Source organism: Callospermophilus lateralis, chromosome 1 (assembly GCF_048772815.1).
Source record: "Callospermophilus lateralis isolate mCalLat2 chromosome 1, mCalLat2.hap1, whole genome shotgun sequence".
Classification (NCBI taxonomy): domain Eukaryota; kingdom Metazoa; phylum Chordata; class Mammalia; order Rodentia; family Sciuridae; genus Callospermophilus; species Callospermophilus lateralis.
Window position 1 is genome coordinate 102,029,403 of NC_135305.1, and position 26,539 is coordinate 102,055,941.

At 46.0% G+C, this 26,539-nt stretch overlaps 1 protein-coding gene across 1 annotated transcript in view; it reads right to left on the reverse strand.

Moving 5' to 3' along the window:
- The window catches only part of Tns3 (tensin 3), a 265,870-nt gene that overhangs the window by 151,909 nt on the left and 87,422 nt on the right, over window positions 1–26,539 (reverse strand). Inside the window, exon 4 of the mRNA XM_076836877.2 lies at window positions 23,302–23,340. The gene's annotated coding sequence lies outside the window, so the exon portion shown is untranslated. The remainder of the gene's footprint in view (window positions 1–23,301; window positions 23,341–26,539) is intronic.

Here is a 26,539-nt window from a genome sequence, read left to right on the forward strand (position 1 = left end):
AGACCTAGACCCGTTCCTGTAACAGGATACCCAGTATCATTAGCATACACTTTCACTTTTTAAGGGACAAGGTATAGTAAACACGTCACAAGAGACCATCACCATCAAATTTTACTGTAAAGCACAAAAAATAATATAGGCTAACAACTACCAACATTTCATGGAAAAGGTACCTCTCCGGGGGGGGGGGGGGCCTTTTATCCATGGTTTCTTTTCTGTTATTTCCATTACCTGTAGACAACCATGGTCTGAAAATATTAGATGGAAATTCCAGATACAAACAATTAGTTTTAAACTGCATTGAGTACTATGCTAAAATTTCATGCTGTCATGGCTAGGTCATGAATCATCCTTTGTCCAGCATATCCACATAGTGTGTGCTACACACTCACTAGCCATTTCAATTACGAGATCACCTACAAAGTTATCATGGAGTTCATATACAAGTAATCTGTACATAATACCCCAGTGCTATGTTAACAAAGCCTGTGTCAATCCCCTCACCTCATCTCACTGTGTAGACATTGCACAAAGAAGGGTGAGCACAGTACGGAAAGTGATTTTGAAAGAGAGGCCACATCACATAATTTTTATTACAGTATGTTATTATAACTGTTCTGTTTTACTATCATTGCTAATTCTTACTATGTCTACTTTAGTCTTTATTATAGGTATACACATAGAGTAAAACACATATGTGGGACTTGGTACTACCTGAAATTTCAAGTACCCACTAGAGGTCTAGGGACATATCCCCTGAGGATACAGGGGAAGTTGCTATATGACCTTGAGATCAAGATGCTGTTATCACACCTAAGGCTACCAGTGCCCAGATCAACAAGAGTTGTCAGTCTTGTCTCCCTGGATGTTCAGGGTTTCCAATAATCATCTCTGAGCACCATATTCCTTGTTTCTTATAGGCTTCTGTGAAAAGTAATGCTTAAAAAAACCTCTTTAACACAAGAATGATACAGTAGTAAGTCCTGATGACTGCAAATATCAAGTAGAGCCTAGAGAAGTCTGATACAGGTACTGAGAGCAGGCCTGAACCCACAACAGGTGAATGCTGGGCTGGGCTCCCACCTGCGTTGCTCATCCATGCCCACCCTCTGACACCTCACTAAACCCTGGAAGACTGTCCAACCCTGGAGGTTGTCAGTGCACGACTACCCAGGGATGGCCCAGAACACATAGCCATGATTAGTCTTCCAGCTCCCGATGACTCAGATCATCACAGTTTCCGCCCCCCCCCCCCCCCAGAGACCAAACATGACATAGATCCGGAGTCCTAGGGACCAGGACCACCTGGCAGAACAAGTGATAAAAATCCTATTACATGAAGCTGCAGGGCCAGGGTTTGTATCTGTGCCCCACCACAAATGAGCTGTGTGAGTTTGGGCAGGTTCCTCACCTTCCCTGACTCAGAGGCACCCTGCTATGAGGGGGGAAAGGTCAGGCCTCAGGGGAGGCCATGGGCTGCTTGCTCCTGCAGATGGGACAGCAGGTGCACATAGACTCAGGGACCTGGATGGGTGCAACACTGCAGGTGGAAGGCAGACTGGGGGGCAGCAAGCAAAACCCTGTGTGGTACAGATACCACAGCACAGCGTTCCAAATGGTGCATCCTTCACAGGCGCCCCACTGCCACAGGATGAAGGGTGGCCTGGCCCAGGAGACCCTTAGTGATCTGACGTCCTATCACAGTGTGCCTCAGTTATTCCCTGTCCTGCCTCGTCACTCTGCTCCCTTATGTGAAATCTCTTGCACCCACAGCACAAAGCACAGGTTGTTCTGGGTCCACATATCCAAGTTCCACTGGTAACTGCAATGACTCCTTGAGGATACGCAATAAATAAAACTGACAGTTTACGTAGGAAGACATGGCCCAGCGAAGATGATAAAGTTCAGTATCTGTTTGAGCAGAGCAGAAGCACAAGGGTAGGGTATAGCCATGCAGGGCTGCAAACTGGGGGGTTTCTCCATGGACTGAGCTAAGCTCCGCATCCTGTGCCTATATGGACCCTGGCTATCAAAACCTATTCTTGCTCATACTTACTCTCGTCATCCCCAAGACGATTAGTGGTCCTCTTAGCATCCCACCTCTCTAGGAGAAGCATGGAACAGAGGTCTCAATCCCTCATCCAGGAGGCTGCCCACAGGGTGTCACTCACCCAGGGCCACTGAGGCTTCAGAGGAGCCAACACCCATGAAGCAGGGCAGACAAAACATAGCACCCAGCTGCTGGCCTCCCCTCATCCCTGCAAGCTTTTAGGGAAGAGCAGGGAAAGAAAGCCCTTTTGTGCTTGCCATGCTAGGAGCCTGGGCAAGGCCTGAACATGGGAGGAATGCCAGCTCCCCCAGCGTCGCCAGGCCTGTGTGCTGCCCCAGCAGCCTGATCAGCACTGACAGCCTGCACTGTACACAGCTCCATGAAAAGGAATCATAGCAGTGGCCAAAACCACAAGGAAGCAGAACTTCACGGCTCGGTGATGAGACACACAGATCCCAGCACTGGGGGTGGGGACAACGACACAGACCTGGCTGAGACACCTCTGCACATTCTGCTTTATTTCCCAAAGCAAATGGAGAAAAAATAAAATAGAAGCGATCAGCCACACTTGGATGAAAAACAACAGCATCATGTGTCTGTCTGTCTACTTATTCCTTCACTCCTCAGCACACAGGTCACAGGGGACATGCACACATGCTTTGCGATCTTAATGCCCTGGATGGAAGCCAATTCCACTCCTTGACTAGCTATCTAACCTTGGGCATGTATGCACCCTCTCTGTAACTCAGTTTCCTCATTTGGGAAAGGAGAGAACAACAATATTACTGGAAGGATTCAATAAGTTAACACATATAAAAGGCTTCAAAGATAAGCGCTAAATAAATATTAGCCACTAATCCAAACATTTTATTTGTGTGCTAGGCAGGATTGGGCTCCTGAAATGAATTTCCCCCACAAACTATTATGAGGTCTAGTGTAGACTCAATAGTCACCACGGTGTAGCTGTGACTCCAGCCCTGCTTTTAACAGAGGGAGGAATAAAGCTCAGAGAGGGTAAGTGATTTTTCAGAAGTCACACAGTCAGTAAGGCCCTTTATCCCCTTTCCAAAATGAGAAAAGTGAGAGAGAGAGAGAGAGAGAGAGAGAGAGAGAGAGAGAATTATCAGAATTACCAGATTTGATTTTTTTTTTCTTAAACTCAAGCACTGATTACAGAAATTGTGAAATTAAAATATCCCCAACTCAAGTTGGAAAATTAAAATAACATCATTTCACCACTGAGCTCAACTATGAGAAACAACATCTAGCCCAGAAGAGATGATGTCTATGAGTATTTGTAACCCGAGATTTGCAGAATCCTGCCACCCCGTTGAGGAGGTCTAACTGGTTTAGAACCATATGGAATGAGGGAGCCAAGGCCGATAGACAAGGAGAGGGAGAGACAAGCTCTGGACTCGGAGGTGACAGAGAAGTGAGCCTTTACAATCAAATCTGAAGTTCCCCTTTGCTATTCTCACAAAATAAACTTCCCAGTCAGGGCGGCAAGGGCAGTCCTCAAAGGCGCAGCAGACCACCCTTACCTCTTGGCAGGCAGGAACTCACTGTGCCCAGCAGGGGCTATGTGGCCAGGGCTGCTGCTCCTTCCAGAAGCAGCTCTTCCTATTGCATGGCTCCTTCTGCTGCGTTCAGTCAAAGTCTAAGCCTCCTCTTCCAGCTAATGTCCCAGCTCTGGGCACAAGGGAGGCAGCTGGAGAGGCCTGGCAAGTGGGAGAGCCCTCCAAGTGTGGAGGTTCCGAGACGGCAGCCAGGAGCAGCAGACAGGTGCGCCCAGCCCCAAGGTGAGTACGCATGCTTGCTCACAGGCAAGGACGATGGCAGCCGGAGGCTGTAGGCCAAACTGCCAAGGGCTGGTGGAACAAGGGCAGTGCTATCCAAGCAGAGCTGTCTGACCAGGAAGCTGAGCAGGCTGCATCCTTTTGGGGACCAGCCCAGACCCAGGCTCCAGGTAGCCCACCTTCCACAGGTGCAGATACACAGGCATGGCAGGGATTTTTTAGCCCCAGGAATTAAAAACCCCACAAGTTCTTGGGAAAGCAGGTGCTCACCCCTAAAACTCAGAGCCCAACTGGTGCTTGGCATCTACCTGCCTCCCTCCCCCTCTCCTTCCTTCCCTCCTGTTCTCTGCTTCTTTTTTAGTTCATTTTTGTTCCACTCATTCCAAGCAGAATTTGATGTGACTTATCAAGGAATTCAATATAATCAATAGAAAAAAACAAACCGACAAATGAATGCACAAAACCAGGGTCAAAGACAACGATGGGGCGGGGGGAGGAGAAAGGGCTATGTCATAAAAGCTCTTTGGCTAAGGGAACTAGGCGCTCAACCGGTTCTGTGTTTCCTGGAGGCCAAAACAAAAAGGGAGATTGTGGCTGGACTACACTCTGCACGGATCTTGATGACAGCGGGGACTTTAAAGGGCACCCAACCTCCCTGGGGCTGGGTTTAATCTATCACTTAGCACTCCGGGCTGAGAGGAAGGGCAGCAAACGGGTGGCAGCCAGCCCAGAACACCAGCCTGTCTCGGTCCTCGGCTGTCAGAAGTGCCCATTGCAGCTGTTTAAACCCGACTTGATCATGACACGGTCAGTCTTGTCCCTGAAACTGACAGGGAGACGCGAGTGTGTTCATTTTATAACCACGCCTTATATGCACCTGTGTTCTTTTATTTTTCTTAATCATTTCATGACATAGAAAGAGGACAGAGAGAGATGGGAAGGCCACCATTCAGTTCCCCTGTGCCCCCTTACTGGGCACCACAGTCAGTGCCTGCTCCACAGGAAGTCACATGTGGTCTCCTTCTAGGCCAGATGCAAAGGGACCCCACCCAGAGATAAGGACTAATGGAGTGCCCCATCTGCCCACCTTGAGGCGGGAAGCACAGAGGGCAGTGGGGGTTGGGAGCCTAAATAGGACCATCTGTCCCGATTTAAATGACCATCCACACTCATCAGACTGGGGGACACCAAGAAGACTTTCAATTCTTCCAAGCATCAGTTTTCACTTCTTTGAAATGAGCTGATTCTGTTGCCTTCACAGGAACCCAGCAGAGATGAGATGATGCCAGCCAAGTACCAAGACCTAGGCTCCACAGTTGTCACCAGCCCCACCCACTGTCACCAGCCCAGCTCATGGAATAAGGTGGTTATCTTTGGTCTGAGCCTAACTCCTGCAGTTTATAGATGAGGCACAATGATGTGGCTGTATTCCACAGGGTGGCAGCCAGAGTGGCCGTGTGGCCCTGAGGACTTCATGATGAGAGAGAACACACAGGTCTTGGAGACCTGGAACTCTCACAAACACCATCAAGAACCTGGTACAGAATTATAATAGGATAGGAGGAATAAGTTTCAGCATTCCATAGCACAAGAAGGTGATTATAGTCATTAATAATGTATCTTTCAAAATAACTGGATTATAGAACTTTGAATGTTTTTACCCCAAAGAAATGATAATGTATGAGGTGACACATGTGCTAATTACCTTGATTTCGTCTTTATACATAATATATATGTATGGAAACATCCATGCTGAATCCCCTAAATATGCAAAATTATTATGTGTCAATTAGAAAAGAAAGAGCCCAAAGGAGAGTCCCCCACTGCAGGTGGTGACCAGCCAGGGGTAGCCAGCCAGGAGGTTAGTCACCCACACTGAAGAATACAGCGGGGCAGGAGAGGAACCACTTTCTTTAGAAGGCAGAGAACACTTGTAATGGGGCGGAGATCTGAATGCTCTCCCCTGTGGGAGGGAGTCAGCAGCCTGTGCTAAGCCCATTCTCAAGTGTCCTCTCATCCCAGTAGAGGCCCTGCAAAGAGCCTGGAGGCCAATCCTACAGGCACAGCACAGGCAGGCCTCAGGGGAACTGCCCCTCCCCCCTATCCAGGGTAGGCAAACACAGGATCTTATCTGTATAAAGTTGGGGGCCAATGGGAGCTGTGAAGCCACCAAGAAGGTTGGAGACCCACAGATGTCAGCAAACCTGGCCAGAAAGGTTGACCCCCCAGCTGCAGCTGGCCTGTCCCTAAGCGCAGCAGTCACAGGACCTTGGGAGGTCTAATGAACCCCTGAATGGCCCGCCCAACCGGACAAAGGGGGCTGCCCAGGGAATACTGAGACCATTACACATCTCAGGCCAGGCCCACACCTTCCCCTGTCCCAAGAAGGGTAAAGTTGGTCCTTTACTTTAGAACCAAAAGTGAATGAATTCCACTGCTGCAGACAGCGCAGCCTTTACTTAGACCAGCCTAGAATAATCCGACTCAGAGAGGTGACCCAGAAAAGGTAAAGGAGAGAGGTCTTGGAGTACCATGCACACCTAAACACAGCAAAATAGCGTCAGCATACCCCATATGTAACATAGAGACTTAAACAAAAATCACAAGGATAATTTTACTCAATTCCCTACTGAAACATTCAGGTCAAGGTCACTTAGTTAGTCAGCAGAAACCTCATCCATCCAGGATAGGTCCCTGGGCCCAAGGCCAGCTGTCCCTCCCCACTGTGCCCATACCTGTGGACAGAAAGTCACCTTCAGTGCTGCCAAAGGGCAACTTCACCATCTAAGTATCAAACATGTTCAAAACAGTGTGGTTTAAAACAATGACAACCGTGTCCTCCACTCAGGGGCTTCAGCGTGGGTGTGAATGAGGGGTGGCAGGCCCAGGCTTAGAACAGTGGAACCTCTTGAAATTGACGACATTTCCCCCCCCCCACCCCTTTTTCTACGTTCAGAGAGGCCAGCTGCTGAGTACAAACTGGATCTGAGAACAGTAAGAAAAAAATCAGCCTGCATTGTGGGGAGTAATGGAAGGGGAGGGGGGGCAACTGGAGTTGTCTGCAGGTGAGCAGGAGACAATCACAGACACAGCCTTCTGCAGGGGGAACACGCGGCCAAACTGTCCCTTCCCGTGGGTGCCTGCTCACTGCTTGAGAGTCAGGAACCCTCTCTAATCCCCCCACCTGCCACAGCTGCAGTCTAGGATCCCATCTGGTACTGGGTGGTCCATCTTTAAGAAACTACAGGAGCTTTTAAAAATAAATGCTCCTTTTTTTCTTTCTTATGATAAGTCATAAAAAATTTCAGAAAATTTTTATTTAGTTATTTTTTGGTACTGGGGAGTATTGAACCTAGGGGTGCTCAGCTACATCCCCAGTCTTTTAAAAAAAAAAAAAAAAACAGGGTCTCTGTATGTTGCTGAGGCTGGCCTCGAACTTATTATCCTTCTGCCTCATGCTCCTGAATTGCTGGGACTACAGGTGGGCACCATCACATTCAGAAAACAGACACCTACAAAAAGACTCAGATGAGTCCAGTCTTACGCTCTCTCTCACAACCCAACATAATCCACATTAGACACACAGGATGGATCCCCCTTACTTTATTCCATGTTCATATAATTTTATTTTCTTCTACAATGTAATTAAAAAAAAATTAGTTGTAGATGGACACAATACCTTTATTTATTTATATATGGTGCTGAGGATCGAACCCAGTGCCTCACATGTGCAAGGAAAGCACTCTACCACTGAGCCATAACCGCAGCCCTTCTACAATGTAATTTTTAACAGTGTGTTGTGTCCAATTAACCAATTGGGGACCCCCCCCCATTTCTAAACCTGACCTTGTCTCCAATTTCTCACTTTTATGAATGTTGCTATGAGGAGTATTTTAAAATTTTCCAATATCTTTGTAGTTGTCCCAGGGAAACACTTGGAGGTGCAATTTGCTTTGAGCTCACATCACCAGGAGCTCCTGCAGAAAGTCTTGTGACTTCCATAACCAGATACATCACCTCGAGGCACAGGAAATATCCAAAAGGTGGAGGGCTCATGATCCCCTTTTCTACGTGAGCATATTTGACACCCTTTCCCCAAAAGAAACTGTCTGGCCAAAGTTAAAGGGACATGGAAGTGTCTGGGAGGTTCGAAATCAACATCCCAAAAAATGAGGTGGCAAGAAGAAGGCAGCGACCAACCCTCTCTGCACACGACATTCCCATCTTCTCCCTGGGTCAGTGCTCAGAAACAAGGTGGACTCGGCCACCAGAATGCACTAAAGTGCACTTTCCATCACTCTGCACCTCTGTGTTCCCAGCACATAGCGGACATGGCACCAGAGGCAAATACTTATAACATGAATGGATTAATGAGAGAGGGACAGGTCAGTGGGGGAAACTAACCATCTATTCCATTAGTTAGTATTTTCCATGATCAAGACCACAATTCCAAGATTATAACTTATTATTCTCCAAATCACAGACCAGCAGCACACATACCTGGAGGCCATGACCACTTGCCACCACCTGTTAAGAGCTGAAATGCATTCTTTAGACCTCCAAAACTTGAAGCCCTCATCTCCAGAATCTCAGACTGAGACTGTATTTGGAGATGGGGTTCTTTAACAAGGTGATTAGTGTTTAAATGGGGTAGTTGGGGTGAACCCTGATCTAATATAACAGATGTCAATATAAAGATGAAATTAGAACACAGACACACACAGAAGGATGACTGTGTGAAGACAAGGCAGGGACCATGCCATCTACAAGCAAAGGAGAGATGGCCTCGAAAGACACCAACCCCATCCACACCTTGATCTTGGATGTCCAGCCATCGGGACTATAAGAAATAAATGTCATTTGTTTCAGTCACCTCCTCATGGTACTATTATGGTTTCCTCACTCTGACGCCATCTTTAAGGTCCGAGATGTGTGGTGATCATTTGGAGAGCAATTAAACAACAAGAAGCATCTCCAGCTTCCCTAAATAACCAGAGGGGGCCTGGACACAGCACCACCATCCCTGTCCATTCCCTTGCCCTACTCTCTTCTTGCAGGAAGCAGGGCTGAGACTATGTGCAGCTGAACCTGAGCAAGGAGGTGGCAGAAATGTCCTCTAATCTCACCTCAAAGGTCACCTTCTCCTTTTGGAATGTACATTATTAAAAAAAAAAAAGGCCTGGCAAAAAGCAACCTTGCAAGTGAAACTGATTGATATAATTAGAAAAAACTGATAAAATATTGAAGAGGGAAGAGAAATAGCAATGAAAATAAGGCATCCAGCTGCTTTGAACTCTTCTAGTAAATTCCAATCACTTGGATGGGGATCTACTCTGATCTAGAGGCGTAACACCCAGTTTTATGAAAAAATTCAGGTGTCAGAGAATCTACAGATGCCTGTAGGGGGTAAATACAAGACTGTGAGTGTAGAATTAAACATAAGACACCTTCAAAGGCAGACATGTAAAATGGGGAAATAGAAGGTGAGAGTCCAGGCTGCAGAATTCATGAAAGCCACATCTCTACCCAAGACTTTTTGGCTTAGTAAGTGGAATAAAACTCTAAATTGCCCTCCATGTTACCAAATAATTGAGGTCACACCCCAGTGGCCTTTCTAGGCCTCCCATCAATCACTAGCAAGCTAACCACCCCATTCATTCTGTGATACAATACACTAAAGTCCAAACTCTGTTTCCTGTTAGCTTAGTGCTCATTAAAGTCAGGAGTGAAAACAGAGAATCTGTGAGTTCCCAGGTTTTCTGCTGATGCTGCTGGGACTGGACTACATCTAAGATCCACTGACTCAAAAAGGTCTGTGCCTTGCTGTGGTTTGTACTAAAGACCTTGTTACCACATGACTCTGACTCTTTCTCCCTTATAGCATCCCTGGCCATCATCCTCCTCAGTATCCCAGTCATCCCGGGGATGACCATTGCGGTAACACTGCCAGCTTCTATTTGAAGAGCACCAATGTCCATTTTTAAAATGTCTTAATTTTCCAAAATTCTTCATTCTATACAGTCAAAATCAGCTCTCCCTGAATAACTACACCTTGGCCTCATTCCTTTCCATGAGAAAGTCATCTCAAGGTGAATCCCTCTGTTCAACCAGGTGTAGAATTTTCCCAAGGAAAACAGTTAAGACTTAACCTGGCTCCTGTGAAACAACCCTTTATTCAGAATGATTTTTTTAAAGGCTCTATGAGGTAAATGTTGCCACTTTAGAAAATAGAAAAATTTGAATCCCATAGTAGGAGATCCCAGCAGGTTTTTAGAGCCAGACTTCATCACAAAGATATATTGTTAACAGTGCTACTGAGATGTGTGTATTTTCAGAGGTCAACAGTCAAATGGTACACTGGCTTAAGTGTTGAGCTGTCAGGAAATGAAAGAGAATTGTGCAAGAGAGGGAAAGGGCAGTGTTCAGGAAGCACTGGTGTGCATTTATGGAACAACAGAGCAAGTGTTCCCTGGTACCCTGCAGGCTGGTCACCAGTCCACCTAAAACTCTGGGCCTGTGCACATCATTTTCATCCTGTACTATAGCCTTGGAAAGCAGATACCAGGACCAGGAGCCCAGGCACCATCCACAGGGACCCCACTACCCCAATGAACCACATCTGTCAACCTCCCTGGGACATCCTAAAGCTAATACCACACATCACATCACTCAATTCACAAATATCTCAGTATATACATAGGCAAGATATATAGAGATAAGTATATATACATAAGGACCCTAAAAAATACCTGTATTGTGACAATAATTCCTTAATATCATGAAAGATTTTTCAGGGTCCAAATTTCTCCATCATATATTTTTTGGTTTTACTTTCAGTGCCTTTAAAAAAAAAATGAATCCAAATAAAGCCTTACAATGTTTATCTAATTTGTCTCTTCAGTTCCTTTACAATATAGATTCTTTCTCCTCTTTTTGCAAATTCATTCGTAAAACAGCAGGCTCATTTATTCTCATTACAATTTCCCCTGCTCCGGATTCTGCTGACCCCTCTGGTATTTCAATATCACAGACTGCTCTGGCCCCTGATTTCTTGTCAGTTGCATATGGCTCTGAGGTTTGCTCTGATTCTGGATTGATTTGGGGCAAGGTTTGGACAGCGGGCATCATGCTCTTCCCTGGAGGAGGCATATGCCCTCCCTACTGTGACAGTGGAATATATCAGGATCAGGGCTGAGACCCCAGTGGCTCAGTTATGAGGGCTTTGAAAAGGTCAATTTTTTAACTCTATCACTTTTTCAACATATATATAGCTAGAATTCCTCTTTCAGTAAAACTTTCCCTCTTCCTTCATTTGAAAACACTGAGGTAAAGTTTGTGAAAGAAAGAAAGGTTAGCCGGGATGTGGCCTCACAGAAGGGCACTTGCTGGCATGACAGGGCACTTGTCTAGCACGACAAAAACTGTGGGGATGGGAACACAAATGCTTGGCTCTTTCTCTTTATTCACCAGTTTTTAGAATGAGTTGTTTCCCCAGCATCCCCCCAAAGTAGCTCAGGAATGTTGTTATTATTTTACATAGTACTTTTGCAAGCGTGCTATATAGATCAAAATTTCACCCCAGACCAGAATCACAAAGCTGACAGTAGATACGACCAGAACCCAGGCCCTCCCTGTCTATTGGAAGCTGATCCTGCTACCATAAACCTGCTCTCCAGGCCCAGTTCATTCTGGAATGACAGGCCACAGCTGACCCTCATGCCCAAGGCCCAGGGGAAAACCAAGATAAGGAGTGTCATGGTCACCACGTTGATAAACAGAGTTAACCAAGTGCAGAAAATACTTCAGTAAACTGGAAAGTACCCATGTAGTTAAACATGAAACTCCTTATTCCCTCTGTGTAATTGAGCCACCAAACATGGCATGATTTCCAGTAAATGAAACCTCTTTTCTTTTTTTACAAAAAGCATTACCTAATACTGGAGGGGAAGTACATATTCTAAACAAATCTGCCACAAGTGCACTAGGAGAATTCCACTGTGACAGCGGCTGGCCGTGAAGACAGAGAGCCCACAGCTCCTGACTTCCAGCATGGAGGGTGCCCTGCGGCTGGCAGGGAAACACCCAACTCAGGATAGCGGTGGCAATGCCAACACAGATGGAGTGACCTCCTAGACAGCTCAAAGGTACTCTCAGCAACTCCAGGAAGCTGCCACAGGCACCTGCTTCTCTTAACAGAGGCTTTTTTGAATATGGGAGACCATGGATCAGTCACCCACACCCACATGTGGTGCCAATAAATGCCTCCCCCTACCCAGGGTTTGTAATGCTATACTGTCACATGCTACCGTCTCTCCAAACAATAGCTTCAGCACCTTAAAACGAATAATAGTAAAAATTAAAAAGCATTTGATTTTCCCCTTCAGTAGTTGCCTGCTATCTCCCCAAAGATCACAGGAGACCACTGCCTTCAAGAGCCCCTACTAAATTAAAATGTGTGATTGCTACAATCTGTGCAAAAAAAAAAAAAAAAAAAAACACTCATCAGGTTGCCCCAGTGCATTCACCCAGTTGGTGGGTCCCTCAGAAAAAGGCTACTTGCAGTGATCAGAGAAAGGCTACCTGCAGTGATCTGCAGAAGGCCATCAATATTTAAGTAGAAGTGACTTTGAACTGACCTCCAGTCACACAAAGGGAGTAGGTAAATGTGGGCCTAGGGGTCAAGGGCTGGCAGCACCAACTCTCACTGTAGAATTAGAGTCTCAGGGCCCAAAGAAGGGCTCCAACCCTAAACCCACAGGCATACTTAGTAACCAGGGCAGTAGGAATCCAGCACCAAGTGAGCACCACACACCTGGTGGCACAGACAAGTCACCGCAGGTGTGACGGGGCCTGCAGCCCAGGACAGGTTTTTAATCATTAGCTAAGGCTTTGTGCTCCTTAAATGTAAGCCGACACCACCCCAGGGTTAACACACAGGCTGGTGTAGATGTCTCACAATTCCCCCACCTGCAGAGGTGGGACAATAGCTTCAGGGCAGAATCCTACCCCTCAGGCTTTCAAATACCAGTTACAAAGGCAGCGGGCCCACCACCCACGTGTGGGAGGCTCAGCACTGTTGAGTGTGCTTTCTCTAATTTGTTGAGGGTTTCCCCTTGTTTCTTGGCGTGTCAATGAACTGAGACCTAAAGGCGTCCAGCAGGCCATGGATGACAGGCTTCTGAAGGAAATGCACAGGCTTATGGGAAACCTCACCGGCCTGCCTTTCCCAGAAATCCAGGCAGCTCCCACCCTCCAAGTTGGAAACAGCCAAAGACGGGATGTTGTTTTAGGTGTGGGAAGGGATGGTGAAATCAAAGAAAAGTATGGATCAAAGTTTAGCCTGTGGTTAAAAGGGGCGGGGATGGAGAGCCATGGACATTCCCAAAGATCTGGGCCTGCTGGGCCAAGATAGCCTGGGGGTGGTGAGATGCTTCAGGGAATAGCTGAAAACAGGGGCTGGTGGGGAAAGGTCTGGGCACCTTCCTGGAACTGTCTGTGAAAATGGGCCTGGCTCTGAGCAGCAGGTTGTCCTGGGTCCAGCTCATTCATGGAGTCCTGGAAGGAACAAGCTTCCCTTTCCATCCTTGGGCTCACGCTGACTTAGACCCTGGGACCCTCAGGCTAGGAAGGCTCTGTTTTCCTGCAAAAGTCCTGGGGCAATGGACTTCATAGCCCTGCCCAATAACCAAAGGCTCCTCTTTCAAACCATTTCTACAGACACCCTTTGCTATTTTCTCTGCTCGTTCTGAAGATGTGTTCCATGCAAATAATTGGGACAGTTCACAGAAGGGCCACCCAGACCTTTCTCTGACTCCGCGGTGGCCATTGCTGGTTCCTATTCAGGCCACCTCACTGCCCTGCAGTTGGAGCAGCTTCCTCTTTACTCCATGGGCCAAGAAGAAGTTCTAGAAATGAATGGGGAACGATGAAGCAGCAAGACAGAAGTGAAGGGGGCTATCAACCCTGCAGACTTCCTAGGGCCGCTGTACCGCACACTGGGCAGCTTCAAGGCATTTATTCTCTCACAGATCTGAGGCCTGGAAATCTGAAATCAAGGTGTGGGCGGGGCTGTGCTCCCTCTGAGGGCTGCAGGGAGAATCCTTCCTACCTTTTCCACCCTCTCATGGCTGTTGCAATCCTTGGAGTTCTCTGGCTTAGAGATACACAGCTCTGACCTCTGCCTCTCTCATCATATGGCCTTGTCCCCATGCATCTCCATGCATCCTCTCCTCTTTTTATAAGGACATGAATCATTGGCTTTTGGCCCATCCTATTTCAGAATGACCTCACCTCCATAATTATTGCAAATAAGGTCATATTCTGAGGTTTTACTGTGTTGTTGTTGTTGTTGCTGCTGCTGCTATTGCTGCTATTGTTGTTTTAAATTTCTGGGTGTCACTTGACTTTTGCCAAAGCCATAGATGTGGAATCTGGTTCTCCTGAAATAATGGAATGGGGTGAGTTTCAGGGCAACATGACTGTACCTCCCACATCACAAAGGATGTGTCCTCTGGGGCCAAGAAGGAGAGGCTCTGGCTATTTGTTTCCAAACCTGCCTTTTGCTGCACATAGTTTCTTTACCTGAAAAACCAGGTGTGAGTTTAACTGAAAAATGCACCTATGGGCTTGCCCCTCTTCACCAATGCACACTTTGCATCATCCACCAGATGAGTCACATGTGCCATGAAATAAAGAAGAAAAACCTTCGAGGGGGTGACATGCAGAATTAAGAAGATAAGAATCTGATTATGGCTTTAAACTCCCACCCCTCAAGCTCTCCATGCAATACCTTAATGTTGACTCAGTCAAAGGACTCTGGGACCCGAGTGGGAGATAGGAAATAGGGAATTGGGAAATAAACTGACGATGTGTCTACATCAGACCAGTCCCAGGAGTGGGGCCTGTTCCAGGCCATCCTCAAGGGGCTGCTGGTGGTGTCCAAACTAATGGCTGCAAGTGATCTTGGGAACAGAGATCCCTGCCCACCTCTCAGGTCATATGCACCTCATTCTTCTTCTCCCCATTCCTCTCCCACAGTGAATCCTGCCCACCCTGTCAGCCTGCACTTGCTCTTAGGAGAAAGAACCAACTGGCACCAGCATCCACACCTTCCCTGGGATGAGGCTGGGAGATGAGACAGAGACCCAAGGCTGCATAGGACACAACAGCCAGGACTGAGGGCCTGAGGCTCACGCCCAAGCAAGGATGGGTGCTCCCCAGGGTCTTGAGTTAGACCAGTGACTGGCCTCCCCTCTGCCCACCTCATGTGTGTCACCACCTCCTAGATCTAATCTGGCTTCCCTTGTCAATGCCAGCCTGCTTGGTGTCCCTGGATCCTCCCTTCCCTCTTGTCCCCTTTGAACAAGGATCTTCTGTGGTGCCTTTCAACACCTCAGTACTGTGTGTGCAGACTATCTGCAACAGCACTCTGGAATAACTGAGTGTCAAGGTGTAATCACTGTGGGTTTTTTGTTTTTGTTTTTCTGTTGTTGTTTTTCACATTTCTGGGACTCACTTGACTTTTGCCAAAGGCACAGATATGAAATCTGGCTATCCTTACAAAAATGGAATGGCTGGACTTTGACCCAATGGAACTCTGAGCCTTCCCTCTCTGCTTCCTGAAGATCATGAAGGTTAAAGAACAAGGCCTGTTGTTGGGCTGATACAATGCGACTTCAAAATGCTTGCATGAAGACTCCTAATGAGACATACAGAATCTGACATGGGCAGTGGTGAACCCTGATACACAGGTGGGCATATGTGGGTGATTTTCAAAAAACAGTGATAACTGCATAGCTACGATTTTGCTGTGGTATGTACCTCAGTGGCTTTGTGTTTCTGAAATTTACCACTGGAAATGTTGTGGAAAGGTACTACAGGTAGAAAATAATCACTGCCCAATCCATTGCCTGGATTTATAGGCTATGAAGACCAGAAATTCAAGCATGAGACTTCCATGAAGTCTTTTGTGATAAAAATCTAAGAGACCACTACAGACAGAGACCATCAGAAGACACCTATATAGCCCATGAACTCAAGGTTACCTGAATGACAGTCCTGGATTACTGGACTCTCAGCACCTATTCATAAAGCATCCAACCCCATATTTGACAAATGAAAAGCTTGAAATTTGCTGCTGCTTAATTTGCAATGAAATAAAAAGGGTACCATTAAAGTAAGTTCTTTTCATTCACCAGAAGTTTCTATTTATCCACTTGGTAGGCATTCCTTCTGAAAATAACTTAGATGCTTTGTGAGACTCTGTCGTGGACCATCAGTGGAAGAAGCAAGAATGAAACGTGTCATAGATTTCCTAAACAGTCACAATTTGTCTTTGTGTTGATCTCATTACTCAGGACAGCTTGCTCTGGGTGGTTTTAAGAGTTAAACAAACTTATTGAAAAAGGTGCCAATGTACATCCACATAACACACACACTGCATGCACACACATGCAACACAGACACAAACACACACACACACATGCATACACACAACAGTATCAGGGGACGGTTGGCAAAAGCCAGTTTGAAAACTCTAGGCTTAGACAATGTAACCTGACTCCTGATGTCACCTTTGATGGAAACAGTCCATTGGCTTCACTTTAATTAAACAAAGGGAACCAAAGCTGTTATGACTCAGAAGCTATTCTGATATGACCTCTCCACCAGCATGAGAAACCAGCAAAAGCACTCAACGTGTGTGCCAGCAGCTGGATGGGGTTCTCTGCACCTGTTCTTGAGCTGTTGCAGCTGGCACTGTCCTGCCCACCTCCCACACATAGCCACTAGAAGGCCACCGGAAGGCTGGAACACGAACCAGGCCTTCTTCAAGGACAGTGGCCACTCTATAAACAGTGCAGACATCCTCAGGGCTGGCTGTGCCAAGGCCACTCCCTGGATACTGGGGGTAGCCTAGGAGTCTGGCATGAAACCAGATCAGACACATGGACTCCATGGTCTCCTAACAAAAGCCATGCCTACACCTCAAGAGTGTCAGGATTCCTGTATGGATAGGAACCAGCTCCCTTGGGTGACGTGTGGAAAGGTAAAGGTAAGATGGACAGAAGCAAAATAGTCTGCCATTGGAACTTCAACAAAAAGCTATTACCACTGTTTATACAATAGTTAGGTAGCTGTCAGAGGAAACCACTCTGGAAAACAGCACCTACCAAGCAGAGAAGCACATATGCCATATACTCTTGTTCCAACCCCAGGCCTTGAGTTCCTTGTCCTCAGTCTCCAATCAAGGGATCACAGGATCCAAGGCATCGAGAGTATCTTTCCTCATGTCCTTACCCTCAGGAAGCAGAGGACGTCCCCTGCAGCTCATCAGACTGGTTCTGCCCCATCAGATGGCAAGAGTACAAGATCAAAACACAAAACAAACAGCCAGGCCTGCAGAACTAAAAGGACTTCATTGTCCTCTCAAATCCAAGAAACAGCAAGTCAGGCTTTCCCCATTCATCACGTATTTCCTGAGCAGTGCTGAGAATTTTAATACTTCATTTCATTCCAATCTCACAGTGATCCCAGAGGAAGGTGGTGGGAATCCCATTTTACAGAAGGGGAACATGGAGCCCACAAAACAAAAGGAGTCAGATCAAGGTCATGGAGCTCTCTGGTATTCACAGCCTGGATGGTTCCAGACTTGACTTCAGTTCCATGCTCATTCCTAAGAACTAGTACACTCTGTGCTTGCGTGTACATGTGAGCAAGTAGTGTACATGCACATGGAGATCTACAGAACAGCTGGAGCACAGGACTTGACTCAGTCCTAAAGAGCAGGACCACCTCTCCCATCACTGAGGATCTTATTACAACACATGGTTACACTGTAACAGCTTGTCTGAAACAACTGTCTCTACAACAATCATTGCACTGTGTCCGTGAACAGACAGGAACATTTGCCCTATGTCTTAGCTCAAGACACGTCCATCAACTTAGTCAACACCCTCCATAATTTCCCACATATTTTCTCTGCAGTTTCTGCTTTTTCCCCCTCCTTTCAGATAAGATACCTGTCACTAATTGTGGCTTTCTTTTCACATTGGCTCCCAGGAAACTCAGCCTGTCTGCATGTTTCATCAGCTATGTTAACATTTACAAAGGGAGATTGCCCCCAGCCTCTAGTCTTAACCGCAATGACTGACCTTTTTTTAGCACATGCATTACTCTAACCTCACGTCCCATTATTATAAACCACAGCAATAAACAGAAGAAGATTCCGCTTTGGAGAAGTAATAGGAAAACCAACATCACAGGCAAACAGCCGCTGGATCAATACACGATGGCTATAGGAAAGGTCTCTTCCCTCCTCGTGTCGGAAACACCACCAGGTGGTCATAAAGGCCCCACAGACAAATACGACTCACTCACAGGCATAACGTCATCAAGGTGACAGATGCTCCTACAGTTGATCATGGGTTGTCACGGGCAGTCATTAAGTCTGGCTGGCATGGGCCATCACCACCTTCTCTCTGCTGAGACCAGTGAATTATGCCAGAGAGTTTCAAAACAATCATGCCCCAACTCCACGCTACCACAGGAATTCTGGCAGACCTACCAGCTTGCAATGTTAAAACGTGCTGGGATGAAGCTATGCTGCAACCTCCTGGGAGGGCTCCCGGCCCCCAGGTTACATCTGCAGAGCAGAGGCGGGTGGCAAAGGAGCCAAGTGGAGGAAGTGCCACTGGTATGGGACAGAGTGGGGCAGCCAGGTCTAGGGCAGGATATAAGCAAATGCAGGGACATTCGCACCCCAGGGAACAGAGGGTGACCTCAGAGCTGACTACTGACAGCCACAGCTACATATGGAGCATCCAAAAATCAAGCAGATCATCTGTTCCCAAAGCCGGAAGGCTGCCTGAGTCATGAAGTCCAAGGACAGGAGTCACCATGATTCCCGACAGCATGTGAGGTAAGAGGAGGAGGCAGAGAACCAGAGAGACCCTGTAGGAACCCCCCTATGCATCAGTTCAAGCAGCGCCAAGACCCAGGACAATGTGACAAGGCTCAAAGGGCACACCAAAACCTCCATCTGTCATGTTCATCCATGTGCAATGCAGCCTGCCCCAAATCCTGAGCCCAAAACAGTGGTATTAAATAACTACTAATTTCCTCTCAAGTTCTACTAACAACATGTGCGGGGTTTTTTTGTGTGTGTGTTTTTTTTTCCCTACCACAATTTATCCTTGATTTAACAAATGTGGCATATCAAAAAATTAGAAGCACTAGTAATGAATGTATCCCTTCTCTGGAAAGGTAGAAAGTCCACAGACACAAGCAGACGAAGAAGCCAAGGTCAGGCCTGCAAGGGCCTCTCAGCACCTGGGTGACCTTGGAGAGTTTCTTCACATTTTTTGAGCCCCAGGGGGTAGCCTAACCACTCAGCAGGTGTTTGATGAATGGTTAACAAAGAGAAAATAAAAACTGCTCTCATGTAACCTGGTCAGGACCAAATGGTCCAGGGGATTCCCAAGGCCTGCCCGAATGTGGGTGTTATCTGAAGGTCTGTCATTGTGCCAGTCCAAAGCACTGGGAACCCCTGTGCCAGAAGGTTCCTGGCCCAAGCAGGGGCAGGAGAGAAAAAAGGATTGGATGCTTTTTGCCCTGAGAAATATACAGGTCCAAATCCTCCCCACAAGTTCCACTGGACAGAGGAGGATCAATTTATACCACTTCACCTAGCACAAGGAGACCGAAGGGATGAGAGCTGGGCTGCTGCGGCCATATCCACCCTTCCATTTATCCCTCCACAGGCATGAGGAAGACAGCACAACCCTGCTTACAGGGAAAAGTTCCACACTGGATAAAGATAAGGGTCTCTGAGCTCAGACTGCCATGCATAGAGGCAGCTGAGGAGGGGCAGTACACAGCCAAGGCCACACCTGACCAGCACACCCACATAAGAGCCCTGCACCAGCTCCAGCTCACAGCTGTGATTCTCACAGTTGAGCTGCACTGACCTTCCCAAGGGTTTGTTTAAACACAGATCACTGGGCTCCAGCCCATGGTTCCTGATTCAGCAGGACTGGCTGGCCTGGGAATATGCATTTCTAACAGGTTCTAGGCAATGCTGAGGCTGCTGGCCCAGGGCCACACTTAGAGAACTGCTGGTCAAAGCAGTTTAGAAAAGGTCACAGAGAGCTAGGAGCACAGACTGGACTCATGCATGGTCCTCTCAGGGAAACACACACACACACACACACACACACACACACACAACGTCACATGCACAAAATGACAATTTGCAGCAATATTCCTATAAGATGATAACAGAGCTGGAAAATTCCTGTCACTTGCTGACACTGCAGCTGTTCTAATGCAGTGGCGCAACACATTGCCCACATGTTTGTGGTGATGCTGGTGTAAAAAACCTACTGTGCTGCCAGTTGTACAAGAGTAGAGCAATATACAATTTAATAGTACAAAATATTTGATAATGATAAGACATGATTATATTACTGGTTTATGTGGTTACTATACTGTATCTTTTATCCTTATTTTAGAGTGCACTCCTACTTATAAAAAGATTAACTGTAAAATAGCCTCAGGCAGATCCTCCAGGAGGGATTCCAGAAGGCAGCATTGCTGTCATAGGAGATGACAGCTTCAGGAGTGTTCCTGCCTCAGAAGATCTTCCAACGGAAGATCTGTGATGATCCTGACCCCGAGCAGTCTCAGGCTTATGTGTGTGTTGTGTCTTAGTTTTTAACCAAAAAAGTTGGAAGCATTAAAAACAATGAACAATAGGCTCCACCATATAGCTTAGGTGTGTAGTAGGCTATACCACCCAGGTTTATTTAGGTTCATTTTATGATGTTAGACAAAAATCACCTAATAATGAAAGCACTTCTTAGAACCTGTCTCCATCATGATGATGTAATATACATACATTTATGTACACATAAAAATCATATGCATAATGAGCACACATGTAACACTGAATACACATATAACAAGTACATACACAATACACTTATATTTGTATTCTTGACAATGACACACATACACACATATACATAATAATGACAAGTATAACAAATTCATGCAAAATGCAAATTTATGCATTCACATACATGCAGAAATGACATGTACCATACACACTCTCACATGCATACAACTACATGCATAATACGCATGCCTATATATCATGTGTATAACAATTACTACATAATACACATTTATATATCTATTACAAACACATCACCAATAAAAATGTGGAAAAAACACAAATAAAATACACATTTTGCATTCATATACATGTAACAATTACATTCACAGTACACACATATCTATGCAGTCATATAAGAAGTGCATATATAATACCCATTCATATATAAATGACAATTACACAAACATACACACCTATACCTATAACAACTACATGTCAAATGTACTTCTATCTACACATTCATGTACATAATTAGATGCATGATACACACAACTGCACAATCATATACCTACATTACACAAAAACCTTATACATACCTATATACCCACAACAAATGCATATTTAATACACACATTCACATACATGTAACAAGTACCTATATAATTCCCATTTATATATATATGTACATATGTGTATAACACAAGTACATGAATAACACACATCTTCATATTCAAACACATATAACAATGCATACCTAATACACACACAATCACACACAGAGCTGTACAGGAGTGGGCCAGGCTGGAAAACGAGCCAGCTGTCTTAGTGACCACACTCATTGAAAGCAAATCACATCCTATTGTAGTGCGAAGCTGTGTCCAGAAGATTGAGAGGATCCTCTCCAAACACTGGGGACTCCGAGGAACCCAGTGACAGTCCCCCAGCGCCAAGTTGGACACCCTCGCAGAGACCCTTTGGACCTGGTGCACAGATGTGACATTCCAGCAGGACAGGTGTCTACGACTGACCAATAAATCTGATGACAGGAAAGCCTCTGTGCACAGGGCAGAACCACAGAGGACAGGACGCTGGGGAAAATGGGCTTCAGCAAGGTCTCGGAGTGGCACACAGCCCCTCACCCCCCTCAATCACAGAGACAAATTGCAGCCTATCAAAGCCAAGAGTACACAAAGACACACCCCAGGACCTGGCTATGAGCGCCACAAAATAGTGAAGGGGAGGAAGTGGCTGGTCAGCTCGGGGCAGCACCAAGGCCAGCAGGGCAAACTGGACAGAAGTCCGTGCCGTCCCTGAGGGCCTCAGCTCTTGATGTTTCCACCGAGGTGTCTGGCATAGTTTGTAGGTTTTTAGATTTTCGGGAGACCTGTGTTGTTTTTATCTTCCTTTGACCTTTAATGCACATTTTGCTCCCCCACAAGTACAGAGACCCACAGCATGTGAGAGTATTAAAGGGAGCACAATAACAACATGTGGCATGCCTGACCACCATGAATCCCTTTTCCCTGCCCTTTGGCATCAGCTAGGTTAGGGAGCACCCTAACCTCTCTAGGTAAAGAAAGAGACAGGCTCAGTGGTGGTGCCAGGCTCTGAATTCAAAGGCTCTGATTCACCAGGCTGTGGCACCACCCTCCCTTCAGCCAAACCCTCAGAGAACAGTTTACAACCAGCCTCCTGTCTGGAGGCCTCTGAACTCAGCCCACAGAGACAGTAAGGCAGAAGGGCAGGCAAAATCCCCAGAGGAACCCAATGGATGCTGAATGTGGCAAAATCGGGGCTAAGGACAAGATGCCCATCCAGTTTGGGAGCTAAATGCAGCACACCTGACAGGTACCTGGAGGAGGTGGCAAGTGCAGGTATCTCCTTTCCTCCTGGTGAGGCAGGGCAGGGCAGGGCAGGGCGGTACACTCTCCCCAGCAGCAAAAGGCTGCTTACATTGGCCTCCCCAGAATCATTTCCGATTTGTAATAAGAGGTAGTCTGTGTTCTACCTTCCTGAGACCCACAGGTGTCCAAGAAGCTAATAAGTCACTAGAAACAAGTTTTAACCCCTTCATCTCCAATGGGTGGAGGCAAAGAAAACACCCAAGGAAATATGAAATTCTAAGGAGTTTCATTTAAAGAACAAGTGGAAATTCATGTTTACCAAACAACAAGCCGAAGAGAAAGTGTTATCCTGTGTTTACCTTGAACCTGATAAAATCATGGCAGGTGTCAGACCTGAATGTCCACAAATGCTTGCATCACGGTTTCCACATAGACACCCTGTGAGACAGCTACTGTCACTGTCCCCATTTTTATCACCAAGACAGCCAAGGAAACTCAGATTCAGGGAAATCAAGACCTGAAGATACCTATTATTGATCTTAAGAGAAGTTCCCACAAAAAAGCACATGGATTCTCTCCTCTTAAGGAAAACAAATGGGAAGAATAAGAAGGTCAAATGTCCCTATAGAGATCCTGGCAGAAAAACTCCCCCAAGGGGCACAGTTTCAACAGTCTACCTGAGGACAAAATGTCCTCAACACAATGCAAAAGACTTACCTGTTCCAGGTGAACTTGCACACAGCAGGGAATCACCACCTTAAAGGGAGAAGAAACAAATAAGCAAATGGATTTTCAGAAAATACTTGGCCTAATGGCCACAGGAGGTGCCCAAAGGCTTACACTATCTCTAACTGCTTTCCTAGTCACCAAGTTGTAGCATTTTAAGACACTGAGGGCCTAAACTTAACAGAATCCAGTGTTTTGCTAACTTTGGGAAAGTTCACGTCCTTTCTGAGAATTTGGAAAAGATTATAGAGCCTTCCTCCAAGAAAAATACATATTGCTTACACAGACAGAATTTCACCTACAATTTATATATATATTAGTTAGTTGTAGTTGGACACAATACCTTTATTTTTTAATTTATTTTTTGTGGTGCTGAGGATCGAACCCAAGACTTCGCATGTGCTAGGCAAGCACTCTACCACTGAGCCACAACCCCAGCCCTCACCTTCAATTTCAAAGAACTGGTGGACTCTCAGAACAGAAACTTCTGAGCCATCCAAGCCCTTCCTCACTGGGAATCATGGAAAGCTAACCCCCAAAAAGGTGGAGGGCTCTGCAGGGTGGTCTGCAAGCTGCCCACACTCCTCACACCCACACAGGGGCATGCTTTCTCTATAAAATGGACCGACTCTTCTAGAGCTGCTTCTAGAACTCAAAATAGAGTCTAAATGTGACAAAGTTAGTGTGGATACTCCAGTCAGTACATGAGACGGTGGAAAGGAATTTCCTTTCACTACCACAGTTCTCCAAAGAAGAGACAGCTTATAAAGAAAGACACATATGTAGCCGGGCATGGTGGCGCACACCTGTAATCCCAGCATCTCAGAAGGCTAAGACAGGAGGATTGCAAGTTCAAAGCCAGCCTCAGTAAAAAGTGAGGCGCTAAGCAACTCAGTGAGACCCTGTCTCTAAATAAAATACAAAATAGGGCTGGGGATGTGGCTCAGTGGCCGAGTGCCCCTGAGTTCAATCTCTGGTACCCTGATCCCCAAAAAGACACATACAAGGCAAAGTAATACAATCAAAGCTAAAACCCAAGCAGGAGAGATAAAAACATCAGAAACAACTGACCCTGTGGAGATAAAGAGCTCATTTTTAGGGTTTGCCTTCAGTAGCCTCTCCGTTCTGACACTTACTAGCTATGGGACATTGACCTGAAACCCCTCTGAGCCTCAGTTCTTTTATCTGAAAACTATAGGTAGTAACAGTTCCTTCTTTATGGGGTAGTTGTGAAGATTAAAAGATATAGTGTTTGAGATGCTCAGAACAACAGCTGGCACAGAGCAGGGTCTCTGCTTACAGGAAAGTAAGAGTACAAAGAGTCATGTGTAGGCTAGGGTTCAAACTTGCTTTTTGCTTCTCTGAGAGGCTGACCAGGATCCTAGTACCTGCAAACAGCATTTCACTCCCCATGAGCTGCCTCTCTCCTCAGCACTCTCCCGGCACTCCCACCTCCAGACCCCTGGCATGCTTCCATTCTCAAAAGAATTTTCTGGAAATGTGGGAAGGAAGGAGAAACCCAGGCATCTGACTAATTGTCCTTGCAGTTTGGAGTGGGTGGCAGTGTGACCTTGGTTCTTACTGTGGTAACTATTTATAGCTTTTTTGCTTATCTTACTCAGTAAGTTCCTCAAGGAATATGTGACACACGGTCATTCATTTGTCTGGGGCCTCTCATTACTCCACCAAGATTCTGACTCATTCCTGCTGGGGCCAGGGGTATTCTCTCATGGCACCCATCCTTCCCTTTTAACTGGCAGTTCCTTCTGTACACACACACAGCAGCTGGCAAACAGGGACATATCCTTTTCATTTGTTTGATATATATAAAAGCTTGAGAAAATTTACAGGGTGATGGTGGCACTGAACAAGGAGATCCCATGGTTAACAGAGCACTGGGATTCATGTCACCCCAAGCAGAGTACATTCTCAATGCACACATGCATCCTTGTGCCTCACTACATGTGTGACACGCTGACAAGAAATGTGCAATCGGAGCCCCTGCCTTTAAGAAGTCATTGTCTATATTCCACTCTAGGCAAGATTAATCAGCGATCAAAAGAAAGGAGCTATCAAGGCATGAAAAGAACAGAAAGGCATTAGGTGGTATTACTGTGTTTAAGAAGTCAATCTGAAAAGTTCATATGTTATACGATTCCAACTACATGACATTCTGGGAAAGACTAAACCATGGAGACAGTAAAAGAATCAGTGAATGTCACAAGTTGGGAAAAGGAGGAATGAATACGTGGAACACAAATTTTTAGGCGGTGAAACTATTCTGCATGGTACTGTGATGGGGGATGCATGCCATTAACTTTCATGCGGACCCACAGAATGAAGAGTACCCAAAGTGAACCCCAGCATAAACTATGGACTTAGGTTAATAAATAACATTTCAATATTGGCCCATCAAGTGTAATACGTGTATCACAGGATGTAATATGTTTATATGAGGGAGATGAGGACCTGTGTTCAATTTTTCTAAAAGTCTAAAACTGTCCTAAAAAGTAGAGTCTATTAACTTTTAAATTAATTGTTTGGAAGCATGTTTGTTGCAAGAAAAAAAGAAAAGCTCCAAACAATATCAGAAACTTGAATTTAAAAAAAAAAAAAAAAACAGCCACTCAAGAATTCAGTCCAGAAATCAAGTGCGTTTGTGCATCCCCCTAGGGCAAGATGGAATGCAGTAACACTGCCCACCTGGCCTGGCCCCAAGTGCCCTCCAGCAACTGAGAGATAAGCTCTGTGAGCAAGGGCTGCTCAAGTTCCACCTTGCCTGGGACCATGTGTGATCAAGTAAAAACTTCAGGATTCATTCCTTCAGAATGGCTAAAACCAGATTCCAGGACAGGAAATATAGATACAGATGCTGGATATAGATGCTATTTCCATATATTATTTCTCTTGCCTTAGAATAAGGAGGGCAGCTGACCACAATGAGAACCATATATCAAGGCTACCAAGTCCAAGGTGTTCACATCTTACTTTAGATCAGCCTGCACAGTCTGAACATTAAAAAACACATTGAACAGCTCTGAAGCATTTGCAAGGTGGACCTTGGATGCCACCTCAGTACTTCAACCTGCCTAGAAAAGAAGAAGCACACATCTTCTCTGGATAAGGCTGCATAGCAACCACTGGAACCCACAAAACTCTGGGGCTCATCACCAACCATTGCACTTGGCTCTCTGACCTTCAGACCTCCAGTCCACTTCTGCACCAGGGA